General features: G+C 39.2%; 2 long non-coding RNA genes across 2 annotated transcripts in view; one reads left to right on the plus strand and one right to left on the minus strand.

Moving 5' to 3' along the window:
* The window catches only part of LOC138744031 (uncharacterized), a 64,820-nt gene extending 40,234 nt beyond the window's left edge, over window positions 1-24,586 (minus strand). Inside the window, exons 1-2 of the long non-coding RNA XR_011345214.1 lie at window positions 24,492-24,586; window positions 23,061-23,163 (exon numbers count right to left, since the gene is read on the minus strand). This is a non-coding gene — a long non-coding RNA (uncharacterized lncRNA). The remainder of the gene's footprint in view (window positions 1-23,060; window positions 23,164-24,491) is intronic.
* Window positions 24,587-24,663: 77 nt separating this feature from the next.
* Window positions 24,664-25,576, plus strand: LOC138744032 (uncharacterized). Its single transcript, XR_011345215.1, has 2 exons — window positions 24,664-24,844; window positions 25,341-25,576. It is a non-coding gene; the product is annotated as an uncharacterized lncRNA (long non-coding RNA).
* Window positions 25,577-26,122: the final 546 nt, after the last annotated feature.

Raw genomic sequence — 26,122 nt, forward strand, 5'->3', positions numbered from 1 at the left:
TCATTCTCCCTCCAATGGGATCCAAGCCTTGCTTTTCATAACTTGAGCGAATTTAGCCCAGCCTTGCTTCACCTCCCCTACTTTTCTCATGAATGAGTGCAGAGAATTTACACTGCAGAACCTCCAGAACAGGTATATCATTCCAATGGACATGAGACTTAACCACATGTTATTCTTGGCTTAACTTTCATTTTACAAATCTTGTGCAGATGTACAGCAAGGTGATATTTTGTATTAAAGATTACTTCAAAATATATTCCTTTAGTGGAGCAAGATATTTCCATGTTAATAATTCTTTTATTGAAAGATTTGATTACATGAAATTGAATACTCTTGCGCCAAACATGTAGTCTACATACAGCTTTGCGAATCTTTGATTTCAAGTTGGGATTTCAGGCTGCACCTCACACAAATTAGATTGGTAGTCCTTAAACTCTATTCCCTTTTAAGAAGAATGTCTGTTTCCATCTCTATTAATAACCAGCCTTTGTACTCTGACCCCCATTCTGAAACTTTTAAGTTTCCTCTCAAGTCTTACAATTCCCAATGAGACTCTGAAATAATATCTATCACAATTAACTTAACAGCATTTTATTACAAGTCAGTTAGTTGCTGGAAATGGTTGCAAGGCAATTGTGCAAAAACATTGTAAACCTAAGGAAAAAAAAACCTTGGCTCCAACTTTGAAAAATGTCTGATGCTTTTTAGATTCAGCTGATGAATATAGAAACCTTTATTTACTTCCTAGTTGCAGTTATTATGTTTCTGGCCTCTGAGAGTTCTCAATGGATGTGCACGGAATTGTGATCATGTTTTATTGTATGGACGTGATCGTTAATTTCACTACCCAAAAGATCAATAATTCACATGAATGGAAATTGAAAATGATAATCACTTAATGCTTAGCAGCCATGCAGAGCAAGCCATTTAACACTCTTTGTTGTAATTGGACCAGAGCTGGCCAAAATGCTCCATTCATTTCAATGGTTAAGCAAATCATACTGAGAATAAATAAACATCTTTAAACATGTCTAGATTGTAAATGTCCAAATACATTAGTGTAATGCTGAATGGTTGTAGAACTTCATTTATTTTGGTTAGTGGATGACGGTCAACAAAAAACATTAACTTATCATTCATGGTTTCACTGAGTGCATTAAGAATATTTGCATTGTATACAACTGAAGTCTAGCACCGTGTGGATAAAGACACCATCTCCCTTGTGCCCATGGACAATAGTGAACCAGTAATGTCAACCAATGCTTTCAATTTTTAAATTCTTGCCTTTTGTCTTTCAAGCTCTTTCTGATCACATTCCCCTCTATCTATACAACCTCCTTTAGTGTAACACCCACTGAGAATTCCCTGACTCTATTTCTGGCATACTATGCTTCACTGAGTCCTTTTTATAATTCTACCTTTGGCAGCTACGACTTCAGATACCTAGCCCCTAAAATACACTCTTCTGTGGAAGGAGAAACCAGGAGACTGTGAAAATACTGAGGAAGTATCATTATTGCAAAATGTTAACTCGTTTTTAACGATACAGCAGTGTAGAAGCCCCTTCCAACCCACAAAGGGCATGTTGCCCAATTATACCCAATTAACCCTCCTCATTTTCCACAGATGCTGAGCTCTAGTAACATATCCATTTTAATTTCCGATTCCAGCATCAGTGAGAAAACCATCTCTTTCTGTTGGCTTTTCCACACTACTCCGATTGCGCATTAACCAATAGTTTTTATGGTAAACCATGAAAGAAATTCAGAATGTTCATAATTAACATGATTTGGGTCCTTTAGCATCTGTATTACATTGGGTGTATGTCTAATACAAAACATGGAAAAGGAGTTTATTTCTTGTTGAGGCCTGTGTGTTGCTGGCTGGTAACTTGCAGCTCAATGTCTTTCTACAGTTCTGAGCTTCCTCTCAACTAATGATTCAATATGAACTACAATCACTAAGATCTATCAACCATTCTTGGTTCCTCTGGAGAACAGAATGGTGAGCTGCCCCTTGCACCTACTGTAGTATGAGAGGTGAAGCAACACCCACACTTGCATATAAAAGTTGCATCATCTGGAGCATGTGACAGTATCTGAAGAGAAAAGGTGATCACATAATGTCTGATTGTGCAGAGATGTCATTATTCCTGTATTTTCAGACAGAAATGGAATGGGAAGAAGAATATGGGGTGAAGTGAATGATATTTTAAATTAGATTGGCGGTACATCACAGTAACAGACCTTTCTAGACCATGAGCCCGCACTACTCAAAAACACCCATGGGACCAATTAACCCAGTACATCTTTGGAACGTGGGAAGAAACTGGAGCACCTGGAGGAAACCCATGTGGTCACAGAGAAGGAACAAACTCCATGGAGACGGTGCTGGATTTGAACCCAGGTCAGTGGCTCTCTAATAGCATTGTGCTATTTTTAGATTGCATACAATGCAAAAATGATGGAGGGAGTTATCATGGAAGGTGCTGGATAGGTTGCTAACCAAGCAGCTTGCTTTGTTCTGGTTGACCTTCACGAGTGTTAAATTCATCAAAACATAGAGAGATGCAACAGAGAAAGAGGATCTTCAGTCCACTGCCAACCACTGTATCATACTAATTGAGGATTAAAAAGGTGAATAATTAATACGCAATCTCATTCACTGCCCCCAGATTCCAGCACTTGCTTCCACATGAAGGATAACTTACAATGGCCAATAAACCACCTATCATCCTGAAGGGATTTGGGTAGAAAGCAGAGCACTCCGGGTTGGGGGTTGGGGGGAGGCGGGGGGGGAAATCTCAATCAAATAGGAACTCCATGCAAACTGCACAGGCTCAGAATTGAACCCAAGTTACTGGCACTGTAAGACAATAGCCCTGTTAGTCTTACAAATACACTGTCCTTAAAGAGAAATGGAGAACGTGGGCTCAGTTCAACTACATCTCACAAAAAAAGCCAGTGCTCTGTCCTTTCGGATAATTCTCATAGTTGGAATGAACAAACTTGTATTGAACAGATAACATAGAACAGTATAGCATGGGAACAGATCATTTGGCCCACGTGTCTGAGCTGATCATGATGTCCAAATCAAAACTCCACCTCCTATGAAAAGATATCCTTCCATTCCCTTCATTTTTATGTACAGTATCTATCAAGAAACCTCTTAAATGCTACAGCTTGATCTGCTTTCACTATTACATGTGGCAGCCCATTGCAGGTACCCACCACTCTCTAAAAATTAAGCCCAGACAACTCCCATAAACTTCCTCCCCTTCACCTTAAACACTCCTTAAATTGAATTATTTATTGTCATATGCATTAAGATACCAATTTTTTTTAAAGACTTTGCATGCTATCCAGGCAAATAAACCTATACTGGAGTCCAGCAGGTGGTTCAACAATAAAGCAAAAGTGTAGGGTGCAGTGTGACAGTAAGACGGAGTGTAGGATTTCCTGATACAAATGCAAAAGGTAAGATATTGAGAAAGGGACAGTTAAAAGAGTGAAACACAAGGTCCGTTTAAGAATGTGATAACAGAAGGAAGGAAACTGTCCTTGAATAGAACTATAGAACCCAGGGTTGGTGTAATGGGGGGCATTTGCAGACCATGGCCCTCCATATTAGTTATTGTGCCCCCACCTGCCCAGTCCAACACCGACGCTCCAGTCGGTCGCTGATGAAAATTTAGTGCCTCCAAAGTGGTCACCATAATGCCCCTCGATTAGCATCTGATACTGACTCAGATAGAACCATAGAATGTTACAGCACCGAAATCAACCCTTTCGCCCCATCTGGTCAGTGCCAAATCTAAATATCTGTCCTTTTATCCATCCTCTGCCCAGTGGAAGAGGGGAGGAAGGTAAAGGTTCCATTTGTGTCACATAAAGCTACATTATTTTTTAAAATATAAATGCATGAAATTCTAACTTTTGTCCACCATAACACGGTCAGAGTCACTATTTTGTCCAGCGTCCCTCACAGAAACCTACAGCACCTGGTGTCCGTAGGCAGTCTCCCCTCCAAGTACTGAAAAGTCCTGAGCTATCTTAGCTTCTGAGATCAAACAATCTTGTGTATTCAGGCTACTAGGCTAAGAGTGTGAACAGGGAGGGGTGGGTCCTTCAATATATTAGTCACTTTCTATAGACGGTGGAAGGTCTGATCTTGCCCTATCCAAATCAATAGAGCACATTTCATCCCATGCATCTTTTAATTATGGTGGAGAAGCTTCTTAAAGAATCAAATACATTTTGAATATTTTGGTAGGCTTCAAACCCACACAAATGTTTTCTTGTCTGAGATTTGGGTCAGAGGAAAGAGGAAACCTTCCTTTTATGTATTGTGGGTTCCTCTGAACTGGTCTCCAGAGCAGAGAATCATCAATTTTCACTCACTAAGACGTGGAGCTTCAAGTAAATGCTGTCTTATTTGTGGCAGTTTGTCGCCAATTGAAATGCAAGAATTTTTTTTTAATTTAAATGTTAATTTTTTAAAAATTTGGACAACTACACCCAATTGACCTACATCCCAGGTATGTTTTGAAGGGTGGGAGGAAACTGGAGCACCCAGGGGAAATCCATGCAGACACAGGAAAACTTACAAACTCCTTACAGACAACGCAGGATTTGAACCCTGGTCGCAGGCACTGTGACGGTATTGCGCTAACCGCTACACTAACTGTGGACAATGATGTTCCCCCCAAAAAAATCATATACTGCCTTCATCAAGGAAGTTGAAAATTGGCACCTTAAGATAGCAGATTTAAGCTACATACCATCCATCCTTCACAAATTCTTTCCCTCCACTGTCTCTGCAACATCTTTCAACAATACAAGCCCTCAAAATTCCTGTTTCTCCAATTCCAATCCCTCGTACATTCATGATTCCTCTAATCTTAGCTATGACTTCACCTGCCCATGTACAGGATCTAGGTTGTTTTCTCTCTGATTCTTTGTGCTTCTTCATTCTTTGCACCAGAAAATCTCCTCCAATGACCACTTGTCCTCGTACCTGCCATTTAATGCAGTGCCAAATTCATTTGATAGATTTCCTGTGAAGTGCCTTGGGACATAATTCTGGGCTGAGAGCAGTGAATGAATGCCAGTTGTTGTTGAGATGTAAAAGGATGCAAAGGACTCCCTCCTCCCAGGAGATGTGGAGTGAACTGATGCTGCTCCTTTGCTCACTGCCATCAGCTAGCAACTTTAACAGAGATGCTCGGGGGATGGTTTCCATGTATATCCTTTGGGTCGAGCATGAGTTGGTGACGCAGGAGGAGAAACTAAAGTCAAAGAAAATAGATGTGGAGACCAAAATAGCAGCACTTTAAAATAACTAGTGCAAATCAGCATTATTTCCATGGGACAAAGCAATTTTGAAAGAGCAAGGGGGGTGGTAAATATAATCTCAACAGGACAAAAAAGAATGCAAATATGTAATTCTGCTTTGAAAGAAAGTAATTTATTCGGAATGCATGTGTATGCTGCGTAGGAAAATCTATCTGCGTAAGAAATTCAAGGGGGGTGAAAAGGTTTGATAAATGCAGACTGCCATAAGTTTAGAGCACATCCAGCTTTATTTATAGCCCAGTGGAAGCAGTTGCAGAATAATATATTTTCCTCCCAAAGATGTTTTACCTTCCTTTCTAAATGTTCCTGCTGCTCATGGAAAACATTTTGGAAGCAATGCAGTCCTGAAGACGAGAAATATTTGACTGCAGGAATTCATAAGATTGAAGAGCATTAGTGGGATGAAACAATTGTTGGCTTTTCAGGCGGTAACCCTTAATCAAGAATTCTTTTAGTTTGGTAGCTGTAAGCCCCCTTGTTTATACCATTCTGTTAATTTATCTAGCGCTATCCTCAGTTTCCCTCCTTTCCATAAGAATTTCCTTATTATTTTCTTTAGCTCATTGAAGAATTTCTCTGTTAAGGGAATTGGTAACGATTGAAATAGGTATTGTATCCTTGGGAAGATTCATTTTAATGCAATTTACCCTTCCTATCAGTGTTAGTGGTAAATTTTTCCAATGTTCTAAGTCATCTTGTAATTTCTTCATTAATGACTGATAATTTAATTTGTATTGATGGCCTAGATTATTATCTAGTCTAATACCTAGGTATTGGATTGCTTGTGTTTGCCATTTAAATGGAGATTCTTTCTTAAACTTTGTGAAATCCTCATTATTCATTGGCATCACTTCACTTTTATTTGCGTTGATCTTGTTCCCTGATACTTCTCCATATTTCTTATGTAATTCTTTTAGTCATAATTCTGGTTCTGTTAAGTATACTATGATGTCATCTGCAAATAGATTGATTTTTATATTCCTTCTCTTATTTTTATCCCTTTTATTTTATTTTCTGTTCTTATCAGTTCTGCCAAGGGTTCTATAGCTAAAGTGAACAGTGAGGGAGATAGTGCACATCCCTGCCTACTTGACCTGCTTAATTTAAATTGGTTCGATTATATATCCATTTACTATCACCTTCGCCAATGGTCCCTTATATAATGCTTTAATCTAATTAATATATTTCTCTGGTAGGTTGAACCTCTGTAGTACTTTGAATAAATAATTCCATTCTACCTTGTCAAAGGCTTTCTCTGCATCTAAAGCAAAACCCACTCTTGGTGTCTTATTTCCTTGTACTGCATGGATTAAGTTAATGAACACAGATATTGTCCGTTGTTCATCTATTCTTAATAAATCCAGTTTGATCTAGTTTTACTATTTTTGGTACACAGTCGGCCAATCTGTTTGCTAATAGTTTTGCTATTATCTTATAATCTGGGTTAACTAGAGATATTGATCTATCCGATGCTGGTGTTAGTGGATCTTTCCCCATCTTTGGTATTACTGTAAATATTGCTGTTTTACATGAATCTGGCATGTTTTGTGTTTCTTCAATCTGGTTCATTACTTCCAGGTTCATTACTTCCAGGAGAGGAGGAATTAATAAATCTTTTAAATGTTTTATAGAATTCTATTGGGAGATTGTCCTCTCTAGGTATTTTATTATCGGTAGCTTTTTTAATATATCCTGTATTTCCTCTATTTCAAATGGTTTTATCAGTTTGTTTTGCTCCTATTCTTGCAATTTCAGTATTTCAATTATAGAACAGCATAATTAAGATATCTATCAGATTTTTATCAAACAAGGGAAAAACCAGATTGGACCAAGTTAGAGCCAGATAAAATAGGGGAGAAGCTACCAGAACATATACTTTATAAGTGGGATGAAAAGCTGGTGCAACATGGAAGTTCACCAGTACTGCACCATCTGCTCAACATTTGGAAGAAGATTCACATAGAATTTTTGGGAAATAATTTATTATCTTTTGAACAAATTAAGTAAAAATATGGTATAACTCATGGTACAATGTTTTCATACCACCAGCTGAAAACCTACTTAAAGGACAAATTGAGAAGCAGGCTGAGGTTACCAGAAGGAAGCAGCTTTGAATATGTGATTACAGACACAGTGATAATTAAAAGATTTATAACAAACATGTACATCAAGCTGCAAGAGAAAGAGAACAATGAAATAAGCTGTAAACCCTAACAAAAGAGGGAAAAAGATCTAAACATAAAGATGAAAAAATGAAAAATGGGAAAAGCTATGCTCCAGAACTGAGAAATACATAAACATGAGGATACGCATGATACGATATAATTGGTTACAATGTGAGAAAGTGGAAAAATTTGGGGAAGATCTAAATCAGGTATTAAATAAAATCACAAAAAGCAACATACCAAAAAATCCAGAGATCTTCTAGGTAATATAAGAAGTAAAGAACTAGGCCTCAAATTGGATGAAGCACAAAAAAGATGTATTATGATAGCCTTAGCTGTAGCAAAAAAATGTATAATGTCAACTTGGAAATCAGAAGAGAGCCTATGGTACATAGAAATGAATAAATGTATTCCATTGGAAAGAATAACATTAAAAAATAGTCACAGTACTCGAACAAATTTGGGAACTGTACATGGAATACAACAGAGAGGGCCTACCGTGGACCTCCACCCCCTAAAATGATAGAATGAGAAGAAGACAAAATGAACTGACCCAGTAGATGATACAATTTTCTTGTTTATTTTTATTGTGTGATGACATTGTTTAATGGGTTTATTGTATTGTATATGTTGAATGTTTAGTGGGTAGGGAGGGGATTGGAAAGGAGGGAAGGAGGGGGAAAAGGGGAGAAAATTACATTGTTTATATTCAAGAGGGAAAATGTTTGTGTGTATTTTGGTTTATATGGTTCATAGTGTGAAAAATGAAAAATTTTTTTTAAAAAAAAAATCAAGAATTCTTTTCTTCCCCAACACCCCCCCCCCCCCCCACCCCCGCTCCATGTCATTAGGCTCCACATCATAACAAAGGGACACCATGCACATTCCAAGGAAACATAACTGGAAGTTCGATTGAAAGTCAGTATCTGCTGCTGTGAGACATCAACTTCTTGAACTGCTCCATTGTTCCACCCCGTTCCCCCAAATGTTCTCATTATTTATTTTTTATTGTAATGCCTGTTATGGGAACTGGTTTATTGCCAGCTCGTAAACAAATCTTCAAAATCAATCCTACCAATTTTTTTTAAACTCACTTACTGATTGCAGAATATTTTTCTTTCAAATCCCTTCTAAATCATCAATTTCACCAAAAGCTTCACTTCAACCCATCAACTATCCAAGCTGGGTTTCCACTTCGAAGCTGAGAATTGTATGGGCCAATTAGTCAGGGATCAGGACAAAATCAATGGCCATAAGCACATCTGTTTCTGTCAACTTCATGCACTAGTGCTTTTCCTTAGATTGCACATTTACTAGGGTGCCACAAGCTGTAATATCCTCCAGGCTTTCCTTTCGCATGCCAACCCGTACGAGAGTTTTTAAAACCAAAAATGGACTTTATTCACAATAAATTATTGACAAAAGGAAAACTATTCAGTCTTTTCCTACCCTTAGTTCTGTATCCATACATTTTCATAACTGTACACCAATATATTCATATTTACACCATTGCCACCACAGTAGCAACTTATCATGACCACCCCCCACCCCCCCACCCCTCCCTGTTGTCTGAAGGGCTTCCTCTCAGTCTCAGCCTCTTAGTGCTTGGTAATGGAAGGACTTTAGACTATAGTCCATAAACAACAATGAGGCCTCAGGTTGAAGATCCCATGGCCTTGCCCCTGATCTGTTCTGATGGCCTTTTGACAGCTCATTTATGTCAAAGGAGTTTGTGAATCAAGAGGATTAATTTAAAATGGCTGCAATCATTGCAAATATTTTATAATTGTTTATATTTACAAAGTAAATTTATGTCAGAAACCTTTAAATAATAAAACAAACAAAAATTTGAAGATTCATAAAAATAAAGAGCAAAAAGCTGAAGAACTGCAAGAGGTTCTGATAACACTTCAGCAAGGATAGCAGTGAATGAATAATGGCCACATTATTCCTTAGGCATAGTGTTTAGAAGAATGAGAGGTGCTCTTAAGATAGGGTAGATAGTGAAATATTGTCACTAGTGGGAGACTTTTGGATGAGGGGATTTGTATTCCAAATTGAAGTACTATAATTGAAAATGAAGTATCCTAGAAAATTATTTTTGCAGAAGGTAGCACATCTCTGGAATTCTTTTCCCCTGAGTGTTGTGGTGGATATGTATTTGGAAGTCTTTAAGGTGAAGGTGGAGAATATTTTTGAAAAAATGAGGAATTGAGGGTGATGGGGACTGGCACGGGCGAGAGGTTAAGGCCAGTGTAGATCAATCGTGCCCATAGTGGCCAGCAGGACATGCTTGAGGAGTGGGGGAGGTCAGGTATCCTGCTCCTGCTTACATTTTCTTGTGTTCTATGTGATTTGGTGCCCTGTGAGAACTAAGGGCTTCGATATTGGAGTGTAGTCTTGGGAGAAGATGCTGGTGAGGTCATGTACTGCTTAAATATAGATGCACAATGAAAATTAATTCCGGATGCGTCTGACTTCCCTCCTCCAAGTCCATGGTGTGATCTCCCACCAGTTGTGCTTTTGTTTTTAAAGTGGTGAGGCTAGTTGAATGTCCACCAGGATCTTGACTAGTTGCTGTTGACTAGTAGCATTCTCATTTCCTATATTAATGCATAAAAGCAGAAATAATGCTGCTTGAAGAGCTCATGGTCACTGATAAACTTTATCAGGCATTAAAGTGCTGCAGTCCTTTAGCCACAGGTGGTTTCAATCAGTATTTTTTGGATCCATTGCCACAGTCGGCCAACTACCTATCTTTCTCAATATTAATAGTCGCACTAATTCCATTTGCAATTAGGTTTGCATTAACTGCACATGTCGCTCCATGGGGTAACCAGCTCCACATTCCGATTGTTCTCCAAGGAAAGTTTTGTTTAATCTGAATTCCTGGTTGGAAATGTTGATGATAGGGTAAGCCCACAACAAATCCAACTTGAAATTCTGGAGAAGATTTCTTGCCCGATGAATGGTAAAAATGCAAATATTTAAGAAGGAAATCAGGAAGGCAAAAAGATGATGAGAGGTTGCTTTGGCAGATAATGTGAAGGTAAATCTGAAGGGATTCTACAAGTATATCAAGAGTAAAAGGATAGTGATGGACAAAATTGGTCCCCTAGAAGATCAGAGTGGTCATCTATGTGTGGAGCCTAATGACATGGGGGAGATCTTGAACAGTTTTTTTGCATCAGCATTTACAAGTAAGGAAGGGAAACAAACAGTAGTGGCATGGAGCATATAGAAATTAAAGATGAGGAAGAGCTTGCTGTCTTACATCGAATAAAGGTAGATAAATCCCCAAGGCCTGATATGATATTCCCTCAGACCTTGAAGGAGACTAGTATGGAAATTGCAGGGGCATTGCCAGATATAGTTAGCCACAAGTGAGGTGCTAGAGGATTGGAGGGTGGCTCATATTGTTCCATTGTTTAAAAAAAAGTTCCAAAAAAATCAAGAAAATAGGCCATTGAGCCTGACGTTAATAGTGGGTAAATTATTGGAGGGTGTTCTGAGATGTAGGATATACAAGTATTTGGACAGCCAAGGGCTGATTAAGGATAGTCAGCATGGATTTGAACATGGTAGGTTGTGTTTACCGAATCTTGTAGAGTTTTTCGAGGAGGTTACCAAAAAAGGAAAGGCTGTGGATGTTGTCTACATGGACATTGACAAGGTCCCACATGGGAGGTTAAGTTCAGAAGGTAAAGGCACAAGGTTTCCATAGAGATGTTGGAAAATGGATTCTAAATTGGCTGGACGGGAAAAGCCAGAGAGTAATGGTGGACGATTGCTTGTCAGACTGGAGGCCTGTGATTAGTGCTGTGCCTCCAGGATCAGTGCTACGACCATTGTTGTTTATTGTCTTTATGAATTATCTGGATAATAATGTGGGAAATTTGATCAGCAAGTTTGCTGATGACACTAAGATTCAAAGCTTTTTGTGGACAGCGAGGAAGGTTTTCAAAGCTTGCAGAGGGATCTGGACCAACTGGAAAAATGGGCTGAAAATGGCAGATGGAATTTAATGCAGACAAGTGTGAGGTGTTCTATTTTTTTCAAGGGAAAACCAAGATTGGACATGCAGAGTAAATGATCGGGCACTGAGGAGTCCGGTGGAAAAAAGGGATCTGGGAATACAGATATATAATTCCCTGAAAGTGGTGTCATGGGTAGATAGGGTTTTAGAGAATGCTTTTGGCATCTTGGCCTTCATAAATCAAAGTATTGAGTATAGGAGTTGGGATGTTATTGGTGAGGCCAAATATGGAATATTGTGTGCAGTTCTGGTCACCAAATTACAGAAAAGATATCAGTAAGATTGAAAGAATGCAAAGAAGATTAACTAGGCTGTTGCTGGGTCTTCAGGAGGTGAGTTACAAGGCAAGATTAAACAGGTTATGACTTTATTCCTTAGAGCATAGAATAATGAGGAGAGATTGATAGGTTTACAAAATTATGTGGGGAATAGACAGTAAATGCAAATAGGCTCTTTCCACAGATTGGGAGAGATAAATAGAGGGCATGGCTTTAGGGTGAAAGGTGATATGTTTATGGGGAAAGTCTCTTCAGAGAGAGGTGGGACTTTGGAATGAGATGCCTTCTGACATGGTAAATGTGGGCTTGCTCTTAAATTTTAAGAATAAATTGGATGGATACATGGATGGGAGAGGTCTAGAGGGTTATGGAATGGGTGCATGTCAGTGGGACTAGAGGAATATGTTTTGGCACAGATTAGAAGGGCCAAATGGCTTGTTTTCTATGGTTCCATGGTCAGGAACACATTTGTGGACAATATAATGATTGTCATGAAGGAGAAATTGAATAAAGGTTCAAGGACTTGAAGCATGCATGCCGATAGCACCTCACTTCTGTTTAACTGGCTCATTGTAGTTGATGTACCCATTGGCCTCTCCTCTGTTTTGTGTAAAATAATTCTGCAGCAATCAAAAAATTCCATCTCCATCATAAATAGATTCAGTGAGGCCGCCGCCTCCGGGGCGCCGCCTCCGGGGCGCCGCCTCCTCGAGGAAAAGACTTTCAAAAGATGCAGCATCCTCTGTGAGCAGTTCTATCTCCATCTCAAATGGGTGACCCTTTTAGCTCCTATTTCCTGGATGAGGGGAATGTAAGATCACCTCTCATTCTTCTCGCTCCTGACAACCCATAAGCCCAGGCTTTGTAGCTTCCTCATACAATCATTGTTTTTCTTCCCAGAATCCACCTTAGTAAATGTTTGCTCAACACCTTGCAATGCTCATTAAAGAAGTGACCATAACAATTCTTAAAATACTAGGTTTACTCTCACCAGTAGTAACAAGACTTCTGTGATTTTTTTTTTTTTGTTCTTCCTCTTTTGAAGAGATAGAGTTCAAGGAGAGAGCCAGTGCAAAATAGGCAATAGACATATTTGTTTTCCTCCCAGTTATATTGTTTCTTTTGACTTCAAGTCTTTGAGCAGTGAACTCGATACCAACCAAGCCAAGTAGAAATCTACCCCTGACATGTTGAAAATGTCATAAGGGATACGCAGCAATCAAACAACTTTAATGTTTGCATTAGACTTGGTTCGCTGGGGAATGATTGAGTGATTCCAGTTTCAGTGAGGGATAGAAAAGTTGCTCAACATTTCCCATCTTGGGCAATTGCAATGATTTTCTTGTGATGCATTAAACCAGTAAAATAAATGAACGCATTTTAAATCAAAGAACCTCCCTCGCATTATACCTCCACTAAGCAAACATTCGGAGATCCATTCACTGAGAACAATATCTCTAAGGTTATAATAATATGGAAAATAGCTTTTAAGTGCCTGTTCCACAGTCCATTTCCTTCATTCTAGGTTCTGCAAATACAAATCTACTAATTGTTCATATTAGCCGGAAAGTCTCGCCAGCAATAACAGTCTGGGATAAGCACCCATAAACTGTCACATTATTGTAAATATAAAGTGGCATTTTTCCAATAAATTACTTTCTGTATTACAGTGCAATCCAGTCCCATTGTATTTAGTCTGAACCACTGTAGAAGTATTTTTTAAAAAGAAAATTAGTCCGTTTTCCACAAATAGTCTGAGACCAGCACTAATGGCATTTATGGTCAAAGATCCTCAACAATGATTTGTCTGAACAATGGCAGATGGTCTTTTTTTTTTCTCTCAGCAGGAGAGCCATTCCATTCTTCATCACCACACATAGCTGCAACATTAACTCCAGATGAGGGCAACTCAAAGCAGAGTCTTCCATGGGAGATTGACAAATTAGGTCGTGCAATAGGCTACTTGGCCCAGGGCATGTGGGTACATACCCTCTCCTGAATTATGAGGTCAGGGGAAACAGATGATTTTGGATAACACTGCGGTGTGGGATAAGTTGAGAGGGACAAGATTTGAGAGTCTGTCTATTCACTCACATGGTAGTTTGTGTCTGGAATGAGCTACCAAGGGAAGCTATTAAAGTGGGTACAATTTTGACATGCAAAAGATATTTGAAGAGTTCTCTGAATAGGAAGGGCTTAGAAGCATATCAATTAAATGCAGGCAAATGGGCATGGATGAGTTGGGCTGAAGGGCTTGTTCCATGCTGGATGACTCTATAACCCTGAACACAATATAGTGAATTGTGAGCAGCAAATAGGAACATGAGATGAAAACTTGAGATTCAGAATTATTTTAATATCTGACATGACCTGCCCATCGTCCTCCTGAGTCTCATCCTGGCCCATAGCTTTGCCCACTCTTTCTAGTTTTGCTGAGCCTCGTGCATTGACCCCCCCCCCCCAATATGCAATAATGTATCTGTTTATTAATTATTTGGAGCAAAACTCTGATATTCCAGCATGTTCAGGGTTGGTGATCCAGATTACCTAATTTTCTATACTGTTAGGTACATTAATACCCTAAACGATTTTAACAAATTTTTGTTATACTGTATTATGATAAATATTTTAGTGAAACCAACAAGTTTAAAATCCTTGCAATTCAAAGTGGTAGACAAAGCCCCACATGTCTCATCTCAAACCATCTCATTTTTACTCAGATTCCAGTCCTCTTTGTGATTAATGGAAAACTGGCAATGCTTCTCTAATTCATATGTTCTGGAGTTTGGAAAAATTTTGGAGAAGTTTTTCAAAATTAGAACCAAATCCTTTTATTGCTCTGTTTGGAACTCTTGAAGACAATGTTTTACTAACTCCAATTACATGTATCGCATTTATGTTCATTGCTGGCCTGATATGCTATTTTGATTAAGTGGAAAGATAATATCCCACCTATTCATGCACAATGGCTAAAATATAATGTTCTGTTCAAATTTTGAATAAAATTAGCTACGCAATTAATGATTCAAACATTAGATTCCAAATGTTATGGTCCCCATACATCGACTATTACCATAATCTCGAGGTTCATTGTTAATACAGAACTTTAGCACTGTGTTGTCACAGTTCAGAGTGAGCTACTTTGTTTCATTAACATTAACTTTTAATCTTGTTTAGGGTCAAGGGTTAGGAAAATGTAAAATTTTTATTTATTATGTCCATTTTTTATTATTATGGGTGTGCTTTGGGATTTCATATGTATGATTATTTTTGCAGTGCTTGTTTTTGTATTTTTTTTTCTTTTAGCACATCCCATAATTGTATTGAACAAACTTATTACTGAAAATCAATAAAGATTTTTTTTTAAAGTAAATTGTAAGTAATTTGAATAGGAACCAGATTCCCTGGGAGTTGGCAGGAGGCTGAGGAACCAGAGCCCTGGTAAGTTGAAAGGAAGAGCAGGAACCTGGGCCTCAGTGGGTAGAAGGGAGTGAAGGAACTAGGTCCCAGAGAATGGAAGGGAATCACAGGAATCGGGCTCCCAATGAATAGAAGGGAGCAGAGAAACTGGGTCCCAGAGAGCAGAAGGGAGCACATAAACTAGGACCTCAGTGGATTGAAGGGAGCACAAAGAAACTGGGTCGCAGTCAAGGAAGGGAGCACAGGAACTGGAGCCTCAGTGAATAAAAAGGAGTGCAGGATCCAGGACCAATGAGCAAAGGGAATGCAAGAACAGAGTGGGTGGAAAAGGAACATAGGAACCACAGGCCAGTGAGTGAAAGGAAATTGGGGGGGGGGGTAGCAAAAAAGAAGTAATTTCTCATTTTTCCTTTTGTAAAAATGAACCATATTCCACCCTATATTCTGACACTTTATATTTTGGCTGGTTTAAAAAAAAAAAAGATTTGGTACTTTTTAAGAATAGATTGTAAAGTGGGTTTTGACATTTTTCTACAGTGTTATAAGGTGCATTAATTTTTGGCCAGCAGAAGGAAACCCTCTGAATGGAAGCATAGTATCACATGTACATAGTGGCATGGAAATGCCAAGGAAAGGGTTAGCTTTTCATTGAAAAAGCAGTTTGAGGTACCAATTGGATCCCAGTTAATCTACAGTCTTTAAAATAAATGGAAGGTTGCAATCAACAGTGCCACAACGTGAAGATTCATTGCAATCAAAAATGTGTTATATATGCATTAAATGGCTGCTACTTGTAATGCATCCATAATACTATTGGGTTTGATGTGTGTCTTTATCATGTTTATGTCAAGCAGTGTCGATTTGAGCTAGAACTAGAAAAAAAAGTTGTAAAATTCCTACAGAGAATAAGTGGAATGTGTTACAGAAATGTCAGTTCCTTGACCCCAGCACCTCCAGATTTTCTTGTTTAACTCAATTATTATGTAATCAGTATGCTTAGTATTAAAATGTTGCCTGGTATAATTCATTGTCCCACTGTGCTCATATTCAATTTTTGTACTTTCTGTCAAACGCTGCTCTTCAGAATCTGAATTTGTTGACAATTGAGCTAAATTGGCGATGCAGATTTCAGACACTGCATCTGTAATAATGCAATACATTTTAAATGTGTATGGTCATCATAGGAAGACGGCCAGAGCCTACAGCTAGTTGGTCTGATCATCATGTTCACCTTTTCACCTTCCTTTTCTGATATTCATAAATAGTTCTTTCATCCATGAATTTCACTTCTCCTCACTCCATTATCTTCTGTTTCCAGAGGTGCGTTAAGTATGGATTTCAGTGACCGCATTGATGTGGTCATGATGTCCAAGTAATGTTGTTGGGTTACTTCAAGCGGAGCTGTTGTGAGTGGCATTCCCGCACACTGGTGCCCTGATCCCTGGCTGTGGGATTTCTCATACTTTTAGGCTCCCTGGAAAACGCAAGGAGCTGGAATCAAATTATAGACAACCTGATTGTTTGTAGTTGCAATCCCTTACTTGAGGTTGTGCCAAATATGTTCCATTTGGAATCTTTCCAGCTGACATTAAATTTTAGCCCTTTTGTCAGAGTTTGATTTCAACTCCAATCCCAAAAGTAGAAAATAGTTTTATAATCCATTATGTACAATGAAGATTTTCCAAAACTTGCCTATCAAACCAAATCACAATCTGCTCCAATTATTTTCAGTGGTACTTGTTCATCTCTTATTGTTGTATTAGCTTCAATGTGTATATAGAATGTTGGGTCTTGTTCACGGCCGAGCAATAAATCTCCTTAATGTCTTGTGCCTTGACTGACTACTGTTGACATAGATAAGAGTGAGTACTTTGGGAAATGGGGCAAGTCTCCCTACCTTTATCAATAATGTCCTCTATTAAAAGATTTTTGATGCTTTAATTGATTGATATGCTTTTCCTCCTCTCAATTGCCTTGAAATTGTGTGACTAATGATGCTTTGTGATGTTCTTCTCGGATTCTCAGCTTCATGAACTGTGTGACCCTCCCCCCACCACCCCAAGTGATGCCATACTATTGGCCCTGATAATCTGATAAGAACTTCTGTAGAAGGTGGTTGTACTCTTTGTTTTTTGTACAACTTCTTAAACAAACTTTGACAATGTACTCCATTGAAAAGCCAGTACATCATGTCATAAAGTAGTTGGATATGAGTTCAACATTGCAACATCCATCTTCTTTCATAGAAATACAGGCCAGAATGTAGTCAGAGAATGATTAAAATGTAAAACATGCTATCAAAGGAAACAGTTGAGCAGAGTAGAATGGATGTTTTAAAGTGACATCAAGAAAAGAAAGGTGGATTCATGACGACTAACAAAGTGCAATAGGGGAAGGTGCAAAATATTGAGCAAAATGGCTTTGCTTCATTTTTTTTTTTACAAATAGACCATGGCAATAGGCCCTTCTGACCCATGAGCCCACTCCACCTGATTGCATCCATAAGACGAATAACTGACTAACCCTGTGTGTCTTTGGAACATGACAGGAAACCCACACGGTCACAGGGAGAATGTACAAACTCCTGATAAACAGCAGCACATTTGATCCTGGGTCACAGGTGCTGTAATGGTGTTGCATTAAAACCACTATGCTAAACTTTTGAAAATGTTTGTTAACGTACAAGAAGTGACATGACTTAGTTAATGATGGGAGATGGAATGTGAAGAACAGATCTTGCCTCAGGAGAAGAAAGGAAAGGTCAGAACAACATGAAGGATCAGCATATGAAACACTGTCTTTTCCTTCATAGCTGTCCAGCTGAATAATTCCAGCATCCACATATTCTGCATTTGTACTCCAAAAACTTCAATTTGTAAAGGCTTTTTAAACATAAATTTTGGATACGGACCTATACAGGCAAATGAGATCAGCTTGAGTAGACATCTTGGTCAACCTGGACAAGTTGAGTCAAAGGGCCGGTTTCTATTCTGTATTAACCTTTATCCCAATTCCAGAAAATAATGAGTTTAATCAGCAATTATCAATGGCCTACATGAGTGGATACTAAAGGGACTGAATGGTGGTAAAGGAATGGCAAGATGGGTGGTATGGTTAGTGTGCCGGTTAGCGCAATGCTATTATCGTGCCATCTATCTTGGTTTGAATGCAGCACTGTCTGTTAGGAGGTTGGCATTCTCCCCATGACCTGTGTGGATTTCTTGTAAATAATATCTCTCAAAAGAAAATATTTTTAAGTTTGAACCATTGGAACCAAGAATTTATCAGTATTTAATGATTGTATTTTTGCCACTTACTCCTGCCTGTTGTTTGACAAAATAGCTCTTTATCAATTAATATCCCATGGAGTTTGTGAAGAAAGATGTGGCATATTCCACTTACACGCTATCAGCAGGGATGTCCCTTCCTATAAAACATGCAAAAAATGGAGCTATGCAGCTGAAAATGGGCTTCACCCAGATTGTATTCAATTCTAGACCTTTTCACATCTAGTGAGAAATTTGAACCCTTGACTTCCTAACAAAACTTTCATTACTATTGAAAACATCATAGTGGACTAAAAACTCCTTTAAATGAGGTGAACAATGGCTTAACAATTCAATATTCACCTCCAACATCATCGTCCACTTCACTGTTCTTCATTACTCACAGCATTACCAACTTTCACTAGCCCTCTTTCCATTAAAACTTAAAGTCCTACGCTCAATCTGTGTTCTTTCCTTGTCTGAACCACAGGATGTTGAAGCTTCACTCCTGAATTTGCACACTGTTCATTCTAAATACTGGTAATTTAGATCTTCTCTGATCACGCCTAAGTGGTTGAGTGAAATATGGATTATTGACCGTGAAGGATATGAGACAACTGCAAGGATGATTAATTTATGGGTCTGCTTTGGCTCCTTTCAATTTTCCTTGAAAGAATGTAATTAACAAAAGTGTTACAGCTCTTTGCTTCTCAGCTTTATCCACAGAGTGACCCCATCCATGCAACACTACAATATACATTAAAATACCTGTTATCTGGAATTCAAGCAACCAGCAGCCTCAAGCAACTGGCAAAAATCATGGAAAATAAATAGGTAAAATAATTGGTGCTCCTAGCGGTCAGTTTGGCAATCTAAGGAACACTGAGTCACCAAATATACCAATCCCAATCGGTGCCAGATACCAGGGGTTTTTATTAGTTTCTGTTCTAATGATCTGATATTCCGTCCTTCGAGGGGGTCAAGGTCTATTTATAAAAATTTGATCAAGTTGCACATAACGGGGCATTCCTGCACAGCATGCCATAAAGTATTTGGATAGGAATCGTCTTTAGCCACCTAATGCTTAGAGAGAATCCTGCCCATAGCTCGAACTCTGAGGAGCAACGTCTGACCTCCATATATTCTAAGCTTTACCAAATAGTCTTCACATGTGGTTGGATGACATGGAGCATGTAATTCATGTTCATGGTCATTCGTGGCTTCCCAGCCTCAAATTATTCACCATCACAGATTGCCAATCATGTCCTCCGCCAAACCTCATAATTTGTTGCCTACTGCTGCAATGGGGGACATCACCATATTCAACACACTGTCCATTGGCCCACAGATAGTCATAAAGCACAAAAATTCAAAGTTTGCAATCCATATCGAGATTAATTTCCTGCCAGCTGTATCGGACTAGACCACTGGAGGCCCATTTGTGCAACAACTGTTTCCCCTAGGAGCAATGTTCCTCAAAAGATTTTCCAGATCCTCACAATGTTCCCCCCACTCATCTTTCCCAATCCCTCCATCATCATTTACCAGTATCAAAAGCAACAACACTCTCTAGCAGCCGGAAGAGTGCTATTTGAATTATGTATTTTTAAAAACAAATGAAGCAAAGAAGTGACAGCTGCAAAAACTTCCAATAGATCAAAACTATAATGAGGTCTGAGACTGCCACAGCACAGTGCTATGCCAGGGAAACCTAACAGTGCTACTCTGGAAGCCATATTATAGAACATTTTGATTGTTATATAACTTCTCAAATCAGTGTTAGCCTGCCAAGCAGCACTGGTTCAGTGCCAATTTATGTAGGAAAGGAATTCCTGGACTCAAATCTTTCTACCCTGTTAAAAATGGTTCATTTGAGGCTCATAATTTACTTATTCTCAGACTAAAAAAATAAGATGAAGAAAATGATAAAATGGGAGCTCCCTCATTTTTTCAGCCAGCTGTTGATCACCTTGTTAATCCTCGGACACATCGGTTCCTGCTGCCATCTTTTCCAATTGACATCAGTCCCTTTTGATAATTCTGCAAGCATGTCTCGCCACCTACTACCCACACACACACACAATTTCACAGGACTTCCACATCAGACATGTATGATGTATGGAGCATAGTCGTCCTCTAATTGAACTCTCTGCTCGGTTTTCCATGTGGTGGCCAGTTTTCTAACACTCTTCCTCCAATTAAGTGGACTTTTCATTTAGAGATCTAAATACTGTACATTATATCTGTAGGTTCTCTATCAATGCTTCCTGACACACGCATAAACGAGTCAAACAAATTTGTAAGTCATGATTTACCTTTTAACCATATATAACCATATAACCGTTTACAGCACGGAAACAGGCCATGTCGGCCCTTCAAGTCCGTACCGGTTCACTTGAACAACTCCACTAGCTCCTCCGCAACTCCTAAAGTGAGGCAGTGTCTGGCATTTTTCAAACCTTGATGAAACTTTTGCTATTGATGAAGCATCAATAATTCTAAAACCATGTTAGCTTGGTTTGATTACTTCCAATATTTTCTTTTCGATTATTGATTCTTTTTATTTCCTTTTTGATTATTAACTCTTTCTACTTGCCAATAATAGATGTTAAACTAGCAAGCCTCTAGTTCCCAGTCCTTTGCCTTCCCCCTTTTTAAACAAGGGAATTTCATTGGTTGCTTTCTAATCTTTTGATACCCTCCTGGATTATGGAAAGTTTTGATAACTTTCGCTGCAGGCACTTCTTTCAAAAACCTCTGGTGCAGGTATTGGTCCCAAGACACCTGACTACCTTTAGCCTGACAGGTTTCACTAATACTTTGCCCCTTGTGGTGGGAATTTTCACAAGTTTCTACCTGTTGTTTGAAATTAGTCCTTCTGTTATCATGGGGCTATTTATAGCATCCTCCACAGTGAAGACCGATAAGAAAAATTGATTTAACATACTTGCCATTTCTTTGTTTCTTATTATTAATTTACCAGCCTCATTCTCCAGAGATCCCACTCCAACCTTAGCTGCCCTCTTCCTATTTATATATCCATAGAAAGCAGTGTTTGTTTAGGTATTACACAGAGGTTTTCTCTCAAAATCAATTTTCTCTCTTTTTATGAGTTTTTTTTTCTCCTTTTTAGTCCTTTGGTCAGAAGAAATATACAGAGGACCCTTTGTATTTGCAGCGAGGAACACTGTCTGTTCTCCTAACTGCGGTCTCCCCTGTGACAACCACATTTCTCTTTTCACCCCTGACTTGAATGGCTGCTCATGCCCTGGTGTTTTGGAGAGTTTAAATATCCTTCCTACATTCCCCAGTCTTGACCCCACAGGGAGCAAAAATTTCATAACTGTTTGGCAGCACAGTTAGCGTAGCAGTTAGTTCTGGCTTCGAATCCATTGCTGTCTGTAAGGAATTTGTATGTTCTCCATGTGTCTGCATGGATTTTCCCCAGGTCCTCCAGTTTCCTCTCACCCTTCAAAACATCGGTTGATTGGTCTATTTGGGTGACACGGGCTCATGAGCCTGAAGGGCACGTTACCGTGCTTTCAAAACCCTCTGTGCTTTAAAGTGTTTTATGTCTAAAGTACTTTAAATATAAGGTTGGAGACTCACCTGGAACTGCCCTTTGGATCCCTCTACCTGCAGAGACTCTGCTCTGTCCCTGTTTCCCATTAATTTAGATATAATTAATCTATGGGACATGACTGGAGTACCATGTCCAGGTAAATCTGCACCTCCCTGATGTGTAGAAGCACTTCGAACTTAGATTCCAGCTCATTGACCGTGAGCTGAAGTTCCTCGTGCAGCCATCGCTGGCTGCAGACCTGGCCACTGCTTACCAAAAAGAGCTCCGCCAGTTTCCATCTACAAAAGACCACCCACCTGTCCCTCTTATCTAATTTATGAGTTGCATCCATGGATTGACTTAGTTTGTATGAGATTTCAGCACTTTGAATGTGCAGAACTTGCTCATACCGACATGTCCTGATTTGAAACACATGGCCAATTAAAATAGGCACAGAGAAAATCAAGGAAACATCCAAATCAATCACCTCTCTTATCTGTACCTCTGACAATGTAGTCCCCAATGACCACTGCATTCCTCCTTACCTTTTGTACCACCGTGCCAGGCTCAGTGCCAGCGACCTGGTCACTGCAGCCAGCTTCTGTCAGGTCATCTCCTTTAACAGCATCCAACACCATATACCTGTTGCTGAGAGGGGTAGTCACAGGTGTGCTCTCCATTTTCCAGACATTTTTCTTCCCTCCCCTGACTGTTACCCACTTACCTGACACCTCTAGTCTCGGGGTAACTATCTACCTGAAACTTGAATCTATTAACTCCTCACTCTCCCTTACCAGTTGCAGGTCCTCAAGCTACAGCTCCAGATCCCCAACTCGGTCCTTAAGGAACTGCATCTCGGTGCACCTGATGCAGATGTGGCTATTTGGGAGGGTGGAACTCACCCATGGTTCCCACATCTGACACCCAGTACAAAGCACTAACCCCATAGGCATAACTAAGTTAAAATAAATCCGCTTACCTTTCTCCTCACCTGCTTTTGCCTAAGCCTGTTGAGCCAAAGCTTGGAAGTCCCATTCCTTCGCCGCGTCGTTCGCTCGCCGGGTCGCTCGCCGGGCCGATACCTGGAATGGCAGGAATAACTTATGAGGAAAGATTGCGCAATTTGGGATTATACTCGCTGGAGTTTAGAAGATTGAGAGGGGATCTCATAGAGACATATAAAATTCTGGCAGAACTGGACAGAATGGATGCGGAAGGGATGTTTCCAATGGTGGGGGAGTCCAGAACCTGGGGCCATGGTTCGAGGATTATAGGCAAACCATTTTGGACCGAGATGAGGAGGAATTTCTTTACCCAGAGGGTGGTGAATCTGTGGAATTCATTGCCACAGAGGGCAGTAGAGGCAGGTTCATTGAATATATTTAAGAGGGAATTAGATATATTTCCTCAGTATAAGGGAATTAGGGGTTATGGAGAGAAGGTGGGGACGGGGTACTGAACTTTAAGATAAGCCATGATCTCATTGAATGGTGGAGCAGGCTTGAAGGGCCGAATGACCTACTCCTGCTCCTATCTTCCATGATTCTATGTCCTAATACTTTAAACAGATGCCCTTGCAACAGGGAAAAGAATGAGTAATGCTTCTTCTTTCCACTGATATTTTCTAAATAGATTTGTGTTTTGAGTATTTTAATTAATTTTCAAGTTTATTTATCATCTGGTTTTACAAGTATGACTCAATAAAACAGCATACCAAGTGTATCTAAGAATCTATACTCCTAGTGGCTTTAAGGCTGAATTGGTTCCTCAACAAAAGATCAGTAGAGATTTGTAGGGCCAAATGATTTCATACAGTTTTGTGATTCGATTAAAAGAAGTTCATTGTCGCTGCTCCATCTCCATATGATCCCATATTCATTACTAGAAAATTAAGGCAATGAAGCAACTACGATGATTCCCACAGGAAGATGATCCATTGAACTCACTCAATGGGCAACCACTGGAAGCTCTACTTTAGTGCTCATGGACCCATTGCAGTGAAAGAGACCTCACTCTGTCGGACGAGTCAGCAACTTCAGGTGCAAAGTGAGAAGAAATTATTCTGATTTTGAGCATTTTTAGATGAGATTTTGTTGCAGATATTGAGTGCGAGAAATGTGAATGAATGGAAATGCAGGGCAAAGAATGGCACTGAAGAAGGATATGGACCAAATTCAGACAAATGTGACTAGCTTAGAATGCAAATGTGGTCAGCATGGAAGGCCAGTTCCATGTTCTGTATTGCCATTACTCTATGGCAGAATTTGGTGATATATTGGCCAAAAATGCAAATCAAGTTATATTTGTAATTAATTTTGAATTTTTTTTTAAATTGGAATTTGTCAACCACCAATCACTTCATGATCCAAGCCACAAGTCTAGACTATACAACAATCTGTTCAAGTCTCACTCTACTAGTTCTGTCAGCTTCCATCTGTGATCCATTGCTGTGACTTGTTATTTTCACACACATCTCAGAAGAAAAATCACCACATGGTCTGTGCTCAGCATTCTCAGTGAATCTTCCATTGTTTTAGTATCAATGAGCCTTTGTTGTGTTTTACTGATGTCATTTTAGATCTTTGATGCTGCAAAACAACTGAGCTGATATTGAAATTACAAGAGCGTGATGAATATTGTCAGATTAGATAACCCTGGGTTTGCTGTGTTCATTTCTTAAATTTAGGCAGTCACTTTGAGAATAACGAAATCATGTTTCAAACAATTTCAACTTGAAAGTTTTAGTAAAAATGTTAAAAACCGGTAACTATCTATTTCACAGACACTTAATACAAAATGACCTCACCTTGTCTATACTGTAAAACCACAATAAAGGGCAATGTTGGGATTTATTGTATAAGTGTGTGGGGGGGGGGGGGGGGGTGAGACATGTCATAAATATTATTAGAAGGATTAGAAATCCTGCCTTCCCTCTGTACATCATGCACCCACTTGAACCAATCCCACAATCGGCAAGGTTAGCATAGCAGTTGTTCCAACACTGTTTCAGCACCAGAAACCTGGGTTCGAATCCCACACTGTCTGTTAGGAGTTTGTACATTCTTCCCATGTCTGCTTGGGTTTCCTCTGGGTGCTCCAGTTTCCTCCCACCTTCCAAAAACGAACTGGGTTTGTAGGTGAATTGGATGTAAGTGGACGGCACGAGCTCGTGGGCCGGAAGGCCTGTTGCCGTGCTGTATGTCTAAAAATTACATTTAAAAGAAATTAAATTTAAATAATCTTCTTTTATTCTCTGCAGATCCTCATCAACCTGCCTCGATTCTACCCTTCACAGACTCGGCAGGGTTAATTTACATTGGCCAGTTTGCTTACCGATTATGGGATATGGGAGGCAACTGGAGTGTACAGAGAAAACCCACATGGTTACATGGCAAGCATGAAAACACAACACAATGTTGAGCTTTACCACGTTATCCGCAGTAATAGACAGAAGCAAAAGAAACAGGAATAAATGCTAACACTTGTTGAAATACACTTGGAATTTTTATTCCTCTCTCTTGTTTTATCTTTAGATGTCAAATCATGTCTTTTATTGATAAAATATGGAAAACCTATTTCCTTTTAGTCAAGCATTTCCATTTGTTTTATTTCATTCTTTCCATCCTATGGATCCCTCCAGCACAAAAAAAATGTATTAACCTTCTATAAATGCTTTCTGAGCTGAGAAATTTATGAAGGTATTTCACTCTGTCAGCCCTGTTGGAATGAGGGTAGAATGAGGGTAAATGAGTGCTTAATGACCTGCATTGACTCCATGGGCCAAAGAGTTTGTGTCTATGTTGTAAGACTAATGAACATTACTGACACAAGCTTTTGAAACCAAATTTGTTCAGGTTTTGAATCTAAATCCTTCAGCTGTTCTGGTGGGACTGGAACTTGTGACTCTGGATTAATTACTCAGACTTTTGTATTCTAGTCCAATTAATAAATCACTGTGTTTTGTTAACCACCATAGCAACTTTAATGTATCAGGATGTTCCAAGGTACTTCACAGGAACTTTGATACGAAACAATGTCAGT

This window comes from Narcine bancroftii, chromosome 10 (genome assembly GCF_036971445.1).
Source record: "Narcine bancroftii isolate sNarBan1 chromosome 10, sNarBan1.hap1, whole genome shotgun sequence".
Classification (NCBI taxonomy): domain Eukaryota; kingdom Metazoa; phylum Chordata; class Chondrichthyes; order Torpediniformes; family Narcinidae; genus Narcine; species Narcine bancroftii.